At 50.0% G+C, this 17,574-nt stretch overlaps 1 protein-coding gene across 1 annotated transcript in view; it reads right to left on the minus strand.

Annotated features, from left to right (window-relative positions):
* Myo18b (myosin XVIIIB) overlaps positions 1 to 14,056 on the minus strand; it is a 208,929-nt gene extending 194,873 nt beyond the window's left edge. The window contains exon 1 of the mRNA XM_029477836.1: positions 13,917 to 14,056. The gene's annotated coding sequence lies outside the window, so the exon portion shown is untranslated. The remainder of the gene's footprint in view (positions 1 to 13,916) is intronic.
* Positions 14,057 to 17,574: the final 3,518 nt, after the last annotated feature.

The raw sequence follows: 17,574 nt of genomic DNA on the forward strand, positions 1-17,574 counted from the left end.
AGCAAGATCTTACTAGTGTATGCAATGGTGTCAGCGTTTAGAAGCTGATTGGGGCCAATTTGTAACAATGGAAATATATCCAGCATCTCATATATGTGTAATTCACAACAGTAGTAAAATTACAGTTATGAAGTAACAACAAAATACTTTTTATGGTTGGGGGGGGGTTGTCACAACACGAGGAGCTGTATTAAAGGGTCACAGGTTAGGAAGGTTGAGAAGGAGGCGAGGAAAGGATATCCCAAGGAAGGGAAAATAGAATTCAGCGTGGTGAGGAGACTAGGAGAGAGAGTAAATGGGGAGGGTTAGATGGGGAGAGGGGTGGGGGGACAGACTGAAAGGAGGAAATAAGAGAAGAGACGACTAACACCAAAGGCCATTTGAAAAATCATATGGGAACCCACAGCTATAGAAGCTTCCTAAAATATACACATAGATGAAAGGAATCTAAACAGAGTCATGACATATGGGGTAGACAATGCCCCAAGTAGAGATTTTATGCTACCCAGTAAAGCTTCCATTTCCAGGAATGGGTTCCATCCTGTTGAGTTGTTGGCCAAAGGGAGTCCCATGGAAACCCCCAAACATCGCAGGCTGTTGTCAAGGATATTGGTTGCCCTTGACAACCTGGTGGTTAAGACCCTCTTCTAAGAAAACACCATCCACATCATCAAACATAGAGAAGTCAAACTGGTGCCCACCTGGAGGCTTTGCTCCCTACTGACTAGCATTCATTGTACCGGAATGGATTCTGTATGCTACCAGAGATGAAAGCCACTCGTCAATATGACCCAGCTATAAACCCTGAGAGCTATGGTGGTGACCTGCCTGCAAGATATAAACCACATTTGTTTTTTAAACTGGACTTAAGACCCACATCATGAGATGCAACCCGGAGCTGATACTATTAAAGTAGCCAAGAATCTAAGACTGGATTGGTCATGAGCCTATGACAAAAACTTAATGCTGTTAGCCTGCAAAATAAAAGTAGCAATACAATGACTCCCAATGACATTCCACTACACTCATAGATCAGTGCCTTGCTCAGCCATCATCAGCAAAGCTTCCTCTTGCAGTAGACAGGAACTAACACAGAGAGCCTGTGATGGTTTGTATATGCTTGGGCCAGGGAGTGGCACTTTTAGGAGGTGTGGCCTTGTTGGAATAGGTGCAACCTTCTTAGAGGAAGTGTGTCACTCTGGGGGTGGGCTTTAAGGTCTCCTATGCTCAGGCTATGCCCAGAGTCACTACCTGCTGTGTCTTCTGCTGTCTTCAGATCAAGATGTAGAACTCTCAATTCCTTCTCTAGCACTATATCTGCCTGAATGCTGCCATGCTTCCCACCATGATGATAATGGACTAAATTTCTGAAATTGTAAGCCAGCCCCAGTTAAATGTTTTTCTTTATAAGAGTTGCCTTGGGGGGGCTGGTGAGATGGCTCAGTGGGTAAGAGCACCCGACTGCTCTTCCGAAGGTCCAGAGTTCAAATCCCAGCAACCACATGGTGGCTCACAACCATCCGTAACAAGATCTGGCCCCCTCTTCTGGAGTGTCTGAAGACAGCTACAGTGTACTTACATATAATAAATAAATAAATCAAAAAAAAAAAAANAANAAGTTTAAAAAAAAAAAAANAGTTGCCTTGGTCATGACATCTCTCTATAGCAATGAAACTCTATGACAACAGGACAGGTCCCATGCCCAAGAGTAGTTGGCCAAGACCAAAGGAACTCAATGGATTTTTGTTGATTTGTTTCATTTTGCTTTTCTTTTTCTTTCTTTCCTTTTTCTTTTCTTTTTCTTTTTCTTTTTGTCTTACTGGACTTGTCTTTGTTTTGATATTCAACATTTGGAGCATTGTTAATTTTTGTTGTAGATATTTGGTTTTTGTTTGTTTGTTTTCAGAGAGAGAACAAAAGGGGGACTGGCATGTGAGGCAGGGAGATCTGGGACAGAAATATGATCAAATGTGATCAAATATGATCTAATTATATAAAACATTTTAATTAAAAAATAAAAGATGAGGCATTTGACTGTAGGGAAATCAGGCCTCAGCTAAGATGGTGGGAACGTACAGCCTCTATGGGAACTGGGGGTAGAGGGTCCTCTAAACACTAAAATGGAGTACCATACCAGCCAGCCACATGTGTCCTAGAAATGTGCCCTGGGGATTCACATCTACACATCAGACATGTTAGCATCCCCAGGTTCACTACTACTCTAGTTTCAGACCCCACTCGTGAGGAATGAGGTAAGAAATGTGGTCCCTATGCACAGGGCAGCTGTGTGCATCCATGCATGAGGACAGAAGAAGGGATGGACACAGGTGGAGATCTACATGCAGAAGGCCCAGAAAGACAGCTCACATCTGCTCTTATTCCTGGGTCCTGTACTTTATGCCGATACGTAAAATCACACATAGAAAGGATAGCAGAAGGGAGTGAAGCTAGAGGTATATGCTCATATGTGTGCACACATGCACATGTGTCCTGGAGATCTTTATCTCCTCCCATTCATGGAGGTTTTGTGTGTGTGTGTGTGTGCTTTTTTTTTTTAACTTTTCACTTGGGCCACTAGTCGAAATCTCATCTTTTCTCAGCTCTATGAGTTATGTTTGTTCAGAGTGCATTATGTTGTACAATAAATAAATAAATAAATAAATAAATAAATAAATAAATAAGAGGCTGGAGAGATGGCTCAATTGTTAGGAGAATTGACTGCTCTTCCAGAGGTCCTGAGTTCAATTCCGAGCAACCACATGGTGGCTCACAACCATCTGTCATGGGATCTGATGCCCTCTTCTGGTGTGTCTGAAGTGACAGTGTACTGTACTCATATACATAAAATAAATAAATTCTAATAAATAAATCGATAATAAATAAATAAAAGAGGGGATATGTTTCTCTCTCTCCCTCTGTTTCTCCCTCTCCCTGTCTCTCTGTCTCTCTCTCTTTCACATACACACACACACACACACACACACTGTGGTTGATAAGAAAATGGATGTTCCCATGGAATCCAAGAGGAAGAAACAGCCACAGGGCTTTGGGGAGGCCCCTGAGTGGAGGTACATGACCTGGGCCTGACCTTAGAATTATGTTCTTTCAGAGCCGTCCCAACCCCCACCCCCAGGACAAAATCCTGTGTAGTCAAGTACACATGCATGTGCACATGCAAAAGCACAAGCACACACACTCACACACAGATGCACATACACTCACACATACAAGCACACACACACACACACACAAGCAAGCACACAGGCACACAAACTCACACAGGCACACATACTCACATACACTCACTCACAGGCACACACAAGCACATACATAGGCACACATAAGCACACACAGGTACACAAAATCACACACACAGGCATACACACAAGCATACATACTCACACACAGAAGCATGCACAGACACACACAAGCAAGCACACAGGCACACACAAGCACACATAAGCACACACAGGCACACACACTCACACAGGCACACATACTCACATACACTCACACACAGGCACACACAAGCACACACAGGTACACAAAATCACACTCACACACAAGCACACATACTCACACACAGGCATTCACAAGTACACACAGACACACCAGCACACAGGCACATAGAAGCATACAGGCACACACACTCTCACACAGGCACACACAAACACACATACTCACACACAGGCACACACGCACACAGGTACACACAAACACATGTGCACACACACACAAACACACATGCACACCACTAAAGCCTTCTTTGGTCACAGGCCTGGAGCTTGGCTGTGAGAACTGCATGGAGTCTGCATCCCATAGCCACAGGCACGGCAGAACATGGGGACCCCAGGATCGCCTTTCAGTCTCTTTTCACATCTCTTTCTAACTCAGCTCCCAGCGATGCCTGATGAGAGGCCCGACCTCAGCCTCAGAAGGCCTGACCCCAGGCACTGGCAGCTGCCACACACTGGGCTTGGGTGCCGGGAGCTGGCTGTCCAGCTGTCACCAGGGAGTGACTGGCTAGGCGCCCAGCTTCCTCCATGGCTGGGTAAGGAAGAGACACACAGCTCAAAGAGCCAAGAAGGGACATTCAGGTCTGATGAGACCACATGCCATGGGGGAGGCTAGGAATTTACCACATGCATGTGACCAGAGCAGCCAGGTCTGTGCCTATGGAAAAGTCCCCAATGCATGAGCTCCGTGTGCAGCAGGCACGTACAGGAGGACACCTCTTTCCCCATAGTGGCTTCCTTGGGACACACTGGGGAATGTCCTAGTGACTCATAAGCCCTGAACTGATGAGCTGAGCTGGGGATATGAATAGGCCTGGCTTGACGCTGGCTGTCGTGGCCACTGTGCCCTCTTCATCCTTGGCCAGGACCCTGTGCTGAAATCACTCTCTGTCTGGCGGCTCAAGAACACTGGCTGTGACAGCCCTGAGCTGCCAGCTCTCCCCCGCCTGGGTCCCAACCACTGTTCCTGGTGTCCAGTGCCCTGACTCCACCCAAGGGTTCTGGGTCAGCCTCTCTGACTAGAGTCCATTGTACTTCAGGACTCTGTCTTGCCTTGATTGACATACGCTCTCATGTTTCTGTCCCTTCCAGGCCAGACCAGAGCATGCTGTCACATGCCAATTTAAGCAGCTCCCAGTGCTGTGTCTGGAATCTGGAAACCCTCTCTCCAGTCTCCTCTGGGAGGAGGGCTGGTGAGAGGAGTCCCAAGCCCTAGATCTGTAAGTGGCCTGGGATATTGTCCATGTTCAGGCGGGAGCTGAGTAGCTCACCATGGCTCTCTGATCTCCTTCTTCCACCACAGCGTGTCCAGTCTCCAAAAGGTAGCCAGAGTTTACCTGCCTCCTAAAGTAAATGGAGGACCAAAAGGGTCACTCATGACCCCTGTCTGACAGCTCCCCCAATCCCAAGGCAGTTAAAGTAAGTCCTGGGTATACCCTTCAGGTACCTGCTCACCTCAGGCCCTTGGCGATGCTCTTCTGCCTACATACCTAAATCTCCACTCTCCTGGGATCTCTGCTGAAAGTCACCATTCTCAAAGAAGCAACAGAACCACCTTATTCCGTTGTACTCCCCTGTGGCCTGGTTCCCTTCTGTGTACTATGAATGTTTGTTGAATGAATCAGAGAAGGAAGAAGGTGCAAAGGGACCCCAGGGACAGTCTACCCCAGGGCTTCTGCTGTCCCATTCACAGCGGGGTGTCCCCAGTTCACATCCTAGGAGATCTGGGGAGCCACACTTAAAACAATCTGGGTTTGTCTCTTGACTCAATCGCCAAAGCCACCTTCTCCCACAGTTAAGAACTGACCCTGTGCCTGGCTCTGAGGTCCTCACAGTGAAATCTCCCCAACCCTGCTGGACCTGACATGAAATTGCATTAAAATCGAAGCTAGTACTTATTGCAAGTGTCGCTCTGCTCACCAACAGAGCTGGCAGCTACTCAGAGAGGGTGAGGCCTTGCCTGAGGTCACCCAGCAAAAGTCTGAGGAAATTCCTGACACAAGGATGTCTATATTCTCTCTCACCACAGTCCACACGAGTTTTCGGAAGGTCAACACAAGGGTACCACGTCGAGGCGTCCCATATCTGATGCCAAGTTGTGGAACCCCTAGAAGATGGCCAAAGTGTCTCTGTTAAGGGGGAGAATTGGGTTGGGGAGGGGTGCCTGTCATAGGGCTAAAAGTGCTGGTGTCTGGGAATCAGAGAGGTTGAGTGTTGGTACATGGTCACACAGCAGGGAACAGCCATGGTCTGGATCGCTACATCCATAGTCTCTGAACTCAGGCTCCTCCTCCTCTGCGATATAGCACAGAGCACAGCTTTGATAGCACCATCTTTGGAAGCCATTACATTCCAAAGTCTTCCAGTCTTGGCCGGGTTTTTTAGAGAGTAATTCCAGTCTGGGACCCTCCCCTCAGGCAAAGGAGGGGGAGGCTCTGTGACCCATTCAGGCAGTAGAGCAGTTTCTCAACTCAGATAAGCCAATGGTCCCCCAGAACATAGTGGCCTCCCCAGGCCCCACCCGCGGCTCACTCTCCATGGCGCATGCCAGCTTCCCCACGGCTAAATCGGTCCTGCCTCTTGATCATCCTGAGCTGCTCTGGGCCTCCTTCCTCACACAGGCAAGTAGAGGGTTCAGTCACATGCTAAACTCTTCCACACAACCAAGAGGCTTTTGGAAGACCGAGTAGCCTATTACCTGGCTCTCTGACGGTCCCAGAAAGGTCAGGCACTCAGGAGAACGGGCACCCTGAGAGAACGGAAGTAACCCCTTCAGCCCCTGGCTCCGTCTTTGCATCACGCAATAAACAGTCTTCCTCCGCTCTCCTAAAGCTGTGGCAGGAATTGCTTGTGTGGTGGACCTTTGTTTTCCACCCTGTGAAGAAGAGCCTGGGTCGAGAGGAGTCCCCAGCTCAGCGGCAGGTGTCAAGGGGCATCTCTCCCCGCCTAGTCAGTAGGGATCCCTCTATCAAAGCCTCTTTCCTCGGACCAGTCACTCTTCCTGCTTCCATCAAAAGGTCCTGGTTCACTCTGGGTCCAGGAGGCATCTTGTTAGCTCCAGAGCACAGCACTCATTGTGCCTGGGAAGGAGTGGGTAGTTTTCTCTGTATGTAAGGATCTATGCATCTGTCTGAACCCCTCCCTGCTTTGCAAAAGGCAGCCTCATGCATGTGCAAATAAGCAGGCCTGCGTTTTAAGGGCAGGTTTGTTTGTTTTGTTTTGGAGTCTCACTGTGGTGCCCTGGTTGTCTGGAGCCCACTGTATAGACTCAGGCTCCTCTTGAACTCACAAAGATCCACCTGCCTCTGCCTCCCAAGCATGGGGATCAAAAAGTGTGTGCCACTGTGCCCTGCTTAAATGGAGAGTTTAAAACCAGGCAGAGACTCAGAGGGTCAACAGGGCCCATGAATGCCATTTTCTGACCCTGTCTCCACAGTCAGATCACATCCGGTTCTCACTTTCCTCATACAAAACAGCCACCATGACCCAACTGCTCTCTTCAAGGACCCAGCCAGGCAGCAGCCCTGCCCTGGGCAAAGAACCCCTGAAAGATGAAGCCAGGGAGGAAAGGGCTGTGGCTCCAACATCTGCGTGACCCATGGGCTGAGCAAAGACCATGGTGCTTATCTATAGCCTCAGGACCTTAAGGAGCCCTCATCCCCCCATCCCTCATCCCACCATCCTTCATCCCTCCATCGCTCATCCTTCCATCCTCTCATCCCTCCATCCCTCATCCCTCCATACCCTCATCCCTCCATCCCTCATCCCTCCATCCTCTCATCTCTCTATCCCCTCATCCCTCTACCCCTCTGTGCCCTCATCCCCCATCCCTTCATCCTCCATCCCACTGTCTTTTGCCCTTCCTGTTCTCCTCCCTCTGTACCCAACCCCATGAGGCCCCTACACTCCAGAGCTTCCCTGGTCCCTGTGTCCCTAACCCCAGCACTCATACCTTGGGTGAGTTCCTTCACTCACCAGTCCCTCCATAAATCTCACTGACTGTACTGGCTATTTTTGTGTCAACTTGACACAGCTGGAGTTATCACAGAGAAAGGAGCTTCAGTTGAGGAAATGCCTCCATGAGATCCAACTGTAAGGCATTTTCTCAATTAGTGATCAAGGGGGAAAGGCCCCTTGTGGGTGGGACCATCCCTGGGCTGGTAGTCTTGGGTTCTATAAGAGAGTAGGCTGAGCAAGCCAGGGGAGGCAAGCCAGTAAAGAACATCCCTCCATGGCCTCTGCATCNGCTCCTGCTTTCTGACCTGCTTGAGTTCCAGTCCTGACTTCCTTTGGTGATGAACAACAGTATGGAAGTGTAAGCCGAATAAACCCTTTCCTCCCCAACTTGCTTCTTGGTCATGATGTTTGTGCAGGAATAGAAACCCTGACTAAGACTGTACGAGAAGAATTTGAACACAGTGTCCAGGCCAATTTGGTTCCAATACCCAGACTGATTCTAAGAAGTGGGGCGTGGTTACTTAGACTGTTAGGAAGAACTCAGAGCTGTGTCTGTACTTGGGGGCAAAAGAGTCCTCTGGTTGGTGATTAATGTCTGCCCTAGACATGGAAGGAGTGAGTGGAGCACCTGCTGGGAAGAGTGGGTAGAGCACCTGCTGAGAGGAGTGGATGGAGCACCTGTTAGGAGTGGGTAGAGCACCTGCTGGGAGGAATGGATGGAGCACCTGATGTTAAGAGTGGGTAAAGCACCTGCTGGGAGGAGTGGGTAAAGCACCTGATGGGAGGAGTTGATGGAGCACTTTCTGGGAGGAGCAGATGGAACACTTTCTGGGAGGAGCAGATGGAGCACTTGCTGGGAGGAGCAGATGGAGCACTTGCTGGGAGGAGCAGATGGAGCACCTGCTGGGAGGAGTGGGTAGAGCACCTGCTGGGAGGAGTGGGTAGAGCACCTGCTGGGAGGAGTGGATGGAGCACCTGCTGGGAGGAGTGGGTAGAGCACCTGCTGGGAGGAGTGGGTAGAGCACCTGCTGGGAGGAGCAGATGGAGTATCTGTGCATTGGCAGTCTATTGGCTAAATGACCAAAGGATACTGTTGTGGTCCATTCACAGTGCAGGGGCTAGCTCACTCTGGCCTTGAGCTAAAGCATACAGAAAGGAAGAAAACCCTTCTCTTCATTAGTGCTGGGGAAGGCTGCAGCCATCCTCAGCAAGGGCTGCAGCTGTGTCTATAGCACTGTGCCCTACTTAGAACTGGAAAGAGTACAGGGAATGAGCCAGGTGTGGTGGTGCACACTTGGAATCCCAGATGTGGGAAGCTAAGGCAGGTGGCTCTTGAGTTCAAGGCAAGCCTGGACTATGTATTGAGACTCTATCTCAAAAACCCCTGAAAGCACAGAGGATAAGGGCTGGAAGTTTGATGGAGAGATGGCATGCTGTGCTGGGTGAGTTATATCCAGGGAAGGGAGTCTTGATGGAGAAAATGCCTCCATCAAACTGGCCTGTAGGCAAGCCTGTAGAGTTTATTCTTAATTAGAGATTGATGGGGGAGGGGCCCACCCCGCCATTGTGGGTGGGGCCAGCTCGTTGTGGGTGTGGCCAGCCCGTTGTGGGCAGGGCCATCCCTGGGCTGGTGGTCCTGGGTTCTATAAAAAAGCAGGCTGAGCAAGTCATGAGGAGCAAGCCAGTAAGCAGCACCCCTCCATGGCCTCTGCATCAGCTCCTGCCTCCACGTTCCTGCCTTGCTTTGAGTTCCTGTCCTGACTGCCCTCTGCGGAAGGGCTGTTGCCTGGAAGTATAAAAATGAAATAAGCCATTTTCTCCCAAAGTTTGTTTTGGTTGTGGTGTTTATCACAGCAAAAGAATCCGTAAGACAGACAGTAGGAAGGAATGTGGGCAGAGAGGAAGGGAGGAAGGCGATGAGAGCAGCCAACTAAGATGTGGGGGGTGGGGGGAAGTTGGGGGCTTATGGGGAGGAGGCTAGAGGAGGGAGAGAGGATCATGGGGAGGGGAGGTGAAGGCATGGAGAGTAGCAAGAGAAAATATGTCACAAAGAAGGGACTCATGGGAGGGGTGTCACAGGAGGAAGGTCACAGGAGGAGGGGGTTCATTGTGGAGGGAGGGTCACAGGGGCTGTCAGTCACACTGAACAGGGATTATTAATGTGGAAGAGGAATCACACATTAAAGAGAATGTCACAGGTGAGGGGGAGGGGTCTTAGCAAAGGAGTCAACAGGGAGGGAAGGTCACAAAGGAAGGGGTTATGGGGAGGTGACAAGGAAGAGAATGTCATATAGGGAAGAGGAGGTCATGGAAGCATGATGTCATAGGGTGGGAGGGAGGGTCATGGGAAGGGCAGCCAGAAGACCTGAGGGCAACACAGAAGTGTAGGCTCCAGGTGCCTGTCTACAGCGCTGTAAAGTCCTGGTGATCGCCCCTGGGTCCCCTCCAGTGCCAGGAAGCTTTGGAAAGAATGCTGAAACCCACAAGCCCCTTCCTGCCCTTGCCTCTAGGGTCCAGGAGAGAGCAGAGGTCTGTAGGCCTGCAGACACCAAATCCCAAGCCCAGGGCTTCCAAAACACATGCTTCCTCTACAAGTAGGTATGTTGCCATGGCAACTACACACAGCCCCCCCCCCCAGCACTGTTTTCTTGATCAAGTCCCTTTCCCACAGGTCCCTTGTACACTCACACTCCCATGTGGCTCCTGTATACACATACATACACATACACACACACACACACACACACACACACACACACACACCAGGTCCTCATCTGGAGCCCCAACTGTTCTTCAGACAGAAGGAAGTGGCTGTGTCCTGTATGGTCATCTCCCTTCATGGGAAGTGGACCAGGGCCAAGGCTGTCCTTCCTTTCCCTGGGGACACTGACATCAACCACCCTGGGAACCTCCGACCTCACCTGAGGCCATGCTCAGGGGTTTGTAGTTCTGCTTTATCTGTCAGATGGGGTGTTGAACTCATTTGGTCTAAGTATTAGCCCAGCAGCTCCTTACTAAGGCTGAGGACTTATCTGTTTGTATCTGCCATGTCTTCTAACATTCTCAGGTGTTTAAAGTCCCAACCACAGGGCACTATCAGCAGCTAAGCCAATAGCCCCTCCTCCCCTTCCATCCCTAAATTATACAGCAGGTCATATGTCTCTTATCAGCCACCTTCTTCCTTGCAGGTGGGCCTGATGACCTACTGAGAGGCAGCCAATGAAGTTTCACCCATAGCTAGTTAGCTGCCTGGGCTATGTCTGCTCTGACAAGGCAGTGTGCTGGGATTGACTATTCATGTCTGCCATGGGTGCAGCAGTGGGTCGTAGGCTACATTAGTGAAGCTCATCAAGTGGTGAGTGTACCTGCCTGGCTATATCTGATCTGAGAAGGCAACGTGCTGGGATTGACTATTCATGTCTGCCATGGGTGTAGCAATGGGTCTTAGGCTACATAGTGAGTCTCATGAAGTGGTGAGTGTGCCTGCCCATGGATGCATGGGGACAGTTGCAGATGCCACACTGGAAAGGTGGTACTGTGTGAGTCTCATGGGACAAAGCCAGAGATGCCACTAGACACCCTTCAGGAGCCAACAGCCAGAAAGAGAGTTATCACACCCAAATTCAGTGCAGTCTAGACTAGCATCCATTCAGGGCCCGGAATAGAAGGATCATGGTAAGATGAAGGGAGCATGAACAGAAGTGGAGGCAGATGTGTCTTTGCTTCAAAGAGAAAAAAGATGTGCCGGGAAAGCAAGGAGAAAATGAGCTGCGTATTTTTTGATGACAGGAAAACATGAGGAAAAGACAGTCGTCCCAGACAGCCAGTTCCAGCGGGATGACCTAGAGTGGCCTTTGCACGTTGAAACGTCACGGGATTTGATATCTCAACCAGAGTCACTAAACCGATCATACCAGGACGGCTGCCAGAAAAGCACCTAGCCTGCAGGTCATTTGTCTGTGTGACCTTGGGTTTCTGAAGCTGTGAAATGGGTTCATCCATCTTGCCAGAACTTGGGGAATGTTAAGGGTGAGTGAAATAAACGTTTGAACCCAAAGAACAGTTTCTCAATTCTGGGGCTTTTCCAGATGCCTTCGATGAAACTCAACACCGGCTGGCTCCTGAAAACAGCTGAAAATGAGCCCAGGTTGTTGAGTAAAGAGGAACACTCAAAACTCCAATCTCCAATGTCCTTGCCCAGCTGATAAACATGTGGTCCTGGCAGATCACAAGGCTCTGATCTCTGCTGCCAGACACCCACAGACACACCTACACATAATACCACAGACATACATACATGTCATTCTAAAATACATAAGATTACACATTCTCCTTCCAGTCTCAGATGATGGTGATGGTGGGGGTGGGGGGATGGGCATACAGTAGACCAGGTTATTCCTTCTAACAGGCTTGCCTGGATCTAAGCCCAGTCCTGTCACTTTAGAGCTGTGTGTCCCTAGGCAAGTTGCCCCTCCTCTCTGTGCCTTAGCACACAGGGAGTATTAGACAGCACCCCATAGACTTCATTTGTCTCAAACCATTCTTCCCACTGTTCAATGCCGTTATTGCTTCCAGTACATCCAAGTAAGTAAGGGACAGTCTGCTTAGCCCAGGCCCTACGGACATATGCACAGCATGCATGCACACCACACAGCTTTGTGGTCCAACCTTTGGTCTCTGGCTGGCCCTAAACACTACACACAGAGTCTGAGGTGAGCCTGGATTATGCATTCCAGAGCCCTTCCCAGGCCATCTTGAGGGAGGCACCAAGATCTGAGGCAGGACAGAGTCCCTGGTAGCTAAGTCCTGGAGGACAGGGCAGAGCGCCCCCCACACCCTCCCCTTCCTCTGATGTTAGAAGAAAAACCAAAATACTTACCAGGAAAGTCATGGTCAAGGTCACAGGGTCAGTAGCACAAGGCCCTGTAACTCAAGGTGACTAGGCCAACATGCAGGAAGAACAAAAAACTTGATTGTCACCAAAAGACCCTCAGAAGAGATCCTGGCCTGCCACCCACTCCAGTCTCCCTCCCTCTCCTTCCCCCTCCCCCTCACTTTCCCCTTCCTTCTCTCAGGCAGCTGCCTCTTCCCTTCTTCCCCATCTCTCCTCCCCCTCCTATTCCTCTTTCTCTCCCTCCCCTTCCCTTCTCCTCTCCAGCCCCTATTGTTCCCTAGAACACACCCCTCTCCTGACTCCACCTGTCTCCCAGCGGAGGGAGGAGGCAGCTTAGAGACCCTGAGTTCTCAGCTGCAGGAGCAGGTGTCCCAATCGGAACAGTCTTCTAGGAGGGTCAGAAAGTCAATTAACAGCCTAAAGCTTCCAGCCCTGAGTGTGGGGCCAGGCCAGGCTGGCACTAGGACAATCCTGGGAAGGTCTGGGCGCTCCCCAGTCTGCTCTAGGGAGGCGGCTGCCTGAGCCTGCAACTTTGAGGCCTCTGAAGTACAGGCAGATTATTGTGGGTGAAGTTTCCACCCTCCCTGGGGCCACTGGGACCTGTGGATCTTTTCCACTCAACAAGGAACTGGGTATCGATCAGCATGCCAGAGCACCCCCCACACACACACACACACACAAGATCGCCTTGCGAAACACTGAATCCTCCAACCCCTCCCCCACCACACACATAGGCTTCATTTGAAACAAAATCCCACAGACGCTCAGGCTAAGGTTCAGCAGGGTGAGCACTCTGGAGGGGAAAAGCTGGGGCCTCGGGACCAAGGCAGAAAACTAGCATAGCTGAAGTTAATAAAAGTCAAAACGTCTAGACACATACATGCATTTACATATATGTCACACACATACATACACACATCTACTACACATATGAAAACACATATGAACCATACATACACCGCACACATATACATATATACAACACATACACATATACACCACATGACACACAGACATACATACCACACACACACACACGAATACACGTTAAGGAAGAACTCAACACATTTTTTATTTTAAAACAAAGACTGGCAGTGGGCTAGTGAGAGGGCTCAGCAGCTAAAGGAGATTGCAGCCAAAGCCTGATGTCCTGAGCTCAATCCCAGGGACCCACATGATGGGAAGAGAGAGCTCACTGCCAAAAGTTGCTCTCTGACCTCCACAGGTGTGCCGTGGCATGCCTGCCTCCAATCTAAAATAATTGTTTTGTTTTGTTTTGTTTTAATGCTTGGCAAACAAACAAACTCAGAAGTTTTATCGGTGTCCCCACGGCCTAGGGTAACATTCTCACACTGGATAGTTTGGTGTTGGAGCAATTGCTACAAGTCCACAGCAAGAGAAAGGCCTACCAAGCACTCACCACCAGGAAGGCCTAAAATAGACCGCATGTCCCCCGGCCTCACACCAGCCCTCCCAATACTGAACACACGGAACATAGAGACTTGCTACCGGCTTGCAGGGTGCCGGCTCAAAGCCCAACCCGACAGTACCTGGTGGCCAAGGGTCTCTGGAACTACTCTGGTCCAAAAGAGTCTCCCCGAGTGGTCACAAAGGGACCCCAGTGAGTGTGGAGAGCCAGGCAGGGCGAGGGAAGAGTGTCAGGAGCAGCCTCTGCACAGACCAGCACATCCCCGTGCCTCCTCCCCCAGCTACTGAGATAGCAGCAGCTGGGCCACAGTCATTTCCAAAATTAGCCCGTGAGCCCCAGGTCTGGCCAGGAGACACAGGCGGGGTGGTGGCCGTTGAACCAGCTGGGGACAGCATGCACATATATGGTGGCGGGAGGGGACAGCTCTGGACAAGCATGTTCTCAGCCTTCATCTTGTCCTAGGGCGGGTCACACGGCTTCTGCCAAGGGAAGGAGCAGCAGAGGAGTCATGGGGGACTCCCTACACCAGCCAGGCTGGGTGGCAGTCACTGAAGCACATTGGTGACTCCTTGTGAATCTGTGTGAATAAGCTAAGGCAGACAACAGTCTCCCACAGTGAGCTTCCTGCCAAGGGCTCTAATTCACTCTAATTCAGCACTGGGGTCTCTCTCTCTCTCTCTCTCTCTCTCTCTCTCTCTCTCACCTCCATTCCAAGGTGGAAACTGAAGTACAAAAGTTAACCACTTGGGACTGGTGAGATGGCTCAGTGAGTAGAAAAGGCTTGCTGCCAAGCCTGTCCCCAGGGGTTCTGCAAATCGTCCTCTGACCTCCACCCACCCATGTCCCTAGTGTGTACACACATGGAAATAAAGACATGCAATTTAAAACTGGTTTTAGCTTAACAGGCTTGTCTGAAGCATTGGAAAGCCAACTCTTGAACCAGGTAATATTCACCTTCCCCACCCCCCACCCCCATTATCTGATTGTAAACACCAGGCTAAACCAGCCTCTGCCAAAGTGTTTGGTCCCCTGCAGGGTGGAACACAACATAGGGCCAGTGCTTAGCCTGTCTTAGAGTTTTACTGCTGTGAGCAGACACCATGACCAAGGCAACTCTTATAAGGACAACATTTAATTGTGGCTGGTTTTCGGGTTCAGAGGTTCAGTCCATTATCATCAAGGTGGAAACAGGGCAGCATCCAGGCAGGCATGGTGCAGGAGGAGCTGAGAGTTCTACATCTTCATCTGAAGGCTGCTAGCTCTAGACAGCTAGGATGAAGGTCTTAAAGCCCACATCCACAGTGACACACCTCCTCCAACAAGGCCACACCTCCTCCAACAAGGCCACACCTACTCCAACAGGACCACACTTTCTAATAGTGCCACTCCCTGGATCAAGCATATACAACCCATGACAACAGGGCCTAAGCATCAGCTACAGGGTGTGTCAGGAAACCACTTCAGTACATAGCATGCCTGAGGGTGCACAGATCCACACAGCCAGCAAGGAATCTGGGCAGAACTCAAATCCAGGACTCTAATGATTTAAGCACATGTTTTCGCTCTCCTGTGTGTCAGTGCATGTAGGTGCATGCGTGTGCATGTATGTGCGTTTTCATGCACCTGTGTGTGGGTACATGCTGTTTTGTGTGGAGGATAAAGGTTAACTTGGGCTACCCTTCCTCAGGATGCGGTCCATGGTATTATTGAGATAAGGCCTGAGATGGCTGCCCAGTAAGCCCCTCATTTTACGATTACGAGCACCCAGTCACCATGTCTGGTTTTTTTACTTAGGTGATGGGAGTGAAATTGGGTCCTGGGGCTTGGCCAGCAGGCGGTTAATCTCACAAAGGGTGCATCTCTCCCTCTTCGGGTTGCTATTGCTGTGATGAAACGCCACGACCAAAAGCAACGTGAGGATGACGGGGTTAGTTTGGCTTACACTTCCATATTGGTCTCTGCATCTAAGGAAGTTGGACAGGAACTCGAGCAGGGCAGGAACCTGGAGGCAGGAGCTGATAGCGAGGCCATAGAGGGATGCTGCTTACATGGCTTGCTCCTCATGGCTTGCTCAGCCTGCTTGCTTATAGAACGCAAGGCCACTAGCCTAGGGATGGCTCCACCCACAGTGGGCTGGCCCTATCCACAATGGACAGGGCCCTCCCCCATCAATCCCTAATTAAGAAAAGGCCCTACATCTTATGGAGACATATACTCAATTGAGGTTGCCCCCTTTCACACACTAGCCAGCACAACTGACCCCTTGTCAATTTCTCACGCCAACAATCATCCTTCAACTTCAAACTTTCCTTTCTCATTTATCCCCTTTATCCACTTGATGATGCACCAATATTCGTGTCACAATATGAGATATAAATGACTTTAAAAGTCCTACTGTCCTTACAAATTTCAGCATATTAAAAGTTCAACCTTTGAAAAATATCCAGTCTCTTTACCTTTAAAAGTTCAAACTCTCTCAAAGCCTCAAAGTCTCCTGTCAAGTCAAAAACAAATTAGGTACTTTCTTATTTCAGGAGGGAAGAACCAGGGTGCAGTCACAACCTGAGCAAAGCAACACCAACCTCCAGAAGTGTAAATAACTCAATGTCCAGCTATCTGGGATTCACTTATGATGATCTTCTGGGCTCCTCCAAAGGGCTTGGGTCACTTCTCTGGCTCTGCCCTCTGTAGCACACACAGCTTGTCTTCTAGGTTCCAGTTGGCTCCACTCCATGGCTGCTGCTGTTCTTGGTGGTCAGCCCACGGGTACTGGCATCTCCAAAACGCTGGGTCTTCTGCTGCGACTGGGCTCTACCTCCATCAACAACCTCTCCTGGGCTCTCTTCGGGGACTCCAGCCCTGTCACACAGTGCCAAGCCTCATCTGCCTTCAAAACCTGGACCGCCTGGATGACTCTTACATTTCCAGTAAAAGGTAGAATTTTGGCTACTTCTAGAACACACACCTCTTGTAGATGAGGACTTTCCAGAAGATTTCACACACACACACACACACACGCACACGCACACACACACACACACCTGTTAAATTCCCTGGTATCTGCAGTAGGTGTGTGTGTGTGTGTGTGCGTGTGTGTTGTGATTACAGGACATGCTGTGACTCAGCCTGGAGCTGGTAAGCAGATGCGGTATCCACCAAGCCTCTCCCTCCCAGCCTCCAGGCTTCTTTCCCAGGTGGGAAGAGAGGAATAAAAAAAAAAAAAAATGAGTGCCCTGGGGCTGCCATGCTTGGCTACCACAGCCACTGTCACCAGGAGAGGGGATGGCAGTGATATTTGATGCCATGGATCCATTAGAGCAGAGTCTAGGGAGGTCACCACACCCCTGCTAGGCTCAGGGACCTCCATAGGGACTTGGCATCTTCGGACAGTGAGTTCTGGGTCCACAACATGAAGAAAAGATTGTGTGTTGTTTTGGGCCCTGGTCTCAGTCTCCTGTGTAAGCTCATGGTGACATCTGCTGTTTCCCCCACAGGACTATCACTCTATTGGTCACCTCCAGCCTTTCCCATCTGGTCACTCACTAGGGTGTGTGTTCAAGAACATGTGGCGGGGGGGCACACAACATGTGTGTGTTTTGTGTGTTTGTGCACAAACATGTGTGTGAGGGCAAGAATATATGTGTGTTTTATGTGTTTTTGCATGGTTTGTGTGTGTGTGTGTGAGGGCATGGATATGTGTGTGTTCGTATGTTTTGCATGTGTGTATGTTTTGTGTGTGTGTTGTGTGTGTGTTGTATGTGGTGGTGGAACATGAATGT

Source organism: Mus caroli, chromosome 5 (genome assembly GCF_900094665.2).
Source record: "Mus caroli chromosome 5, CAROLI_EIJ_v1.1, whole genome shotgun sequence".
Classification (NCBI taxonomy): domain Eukaryota; kingdom Metazoa; phylum Chordata; class Mammalia; order Rodentia; family Muridae; genus Mus; species Mus caroli.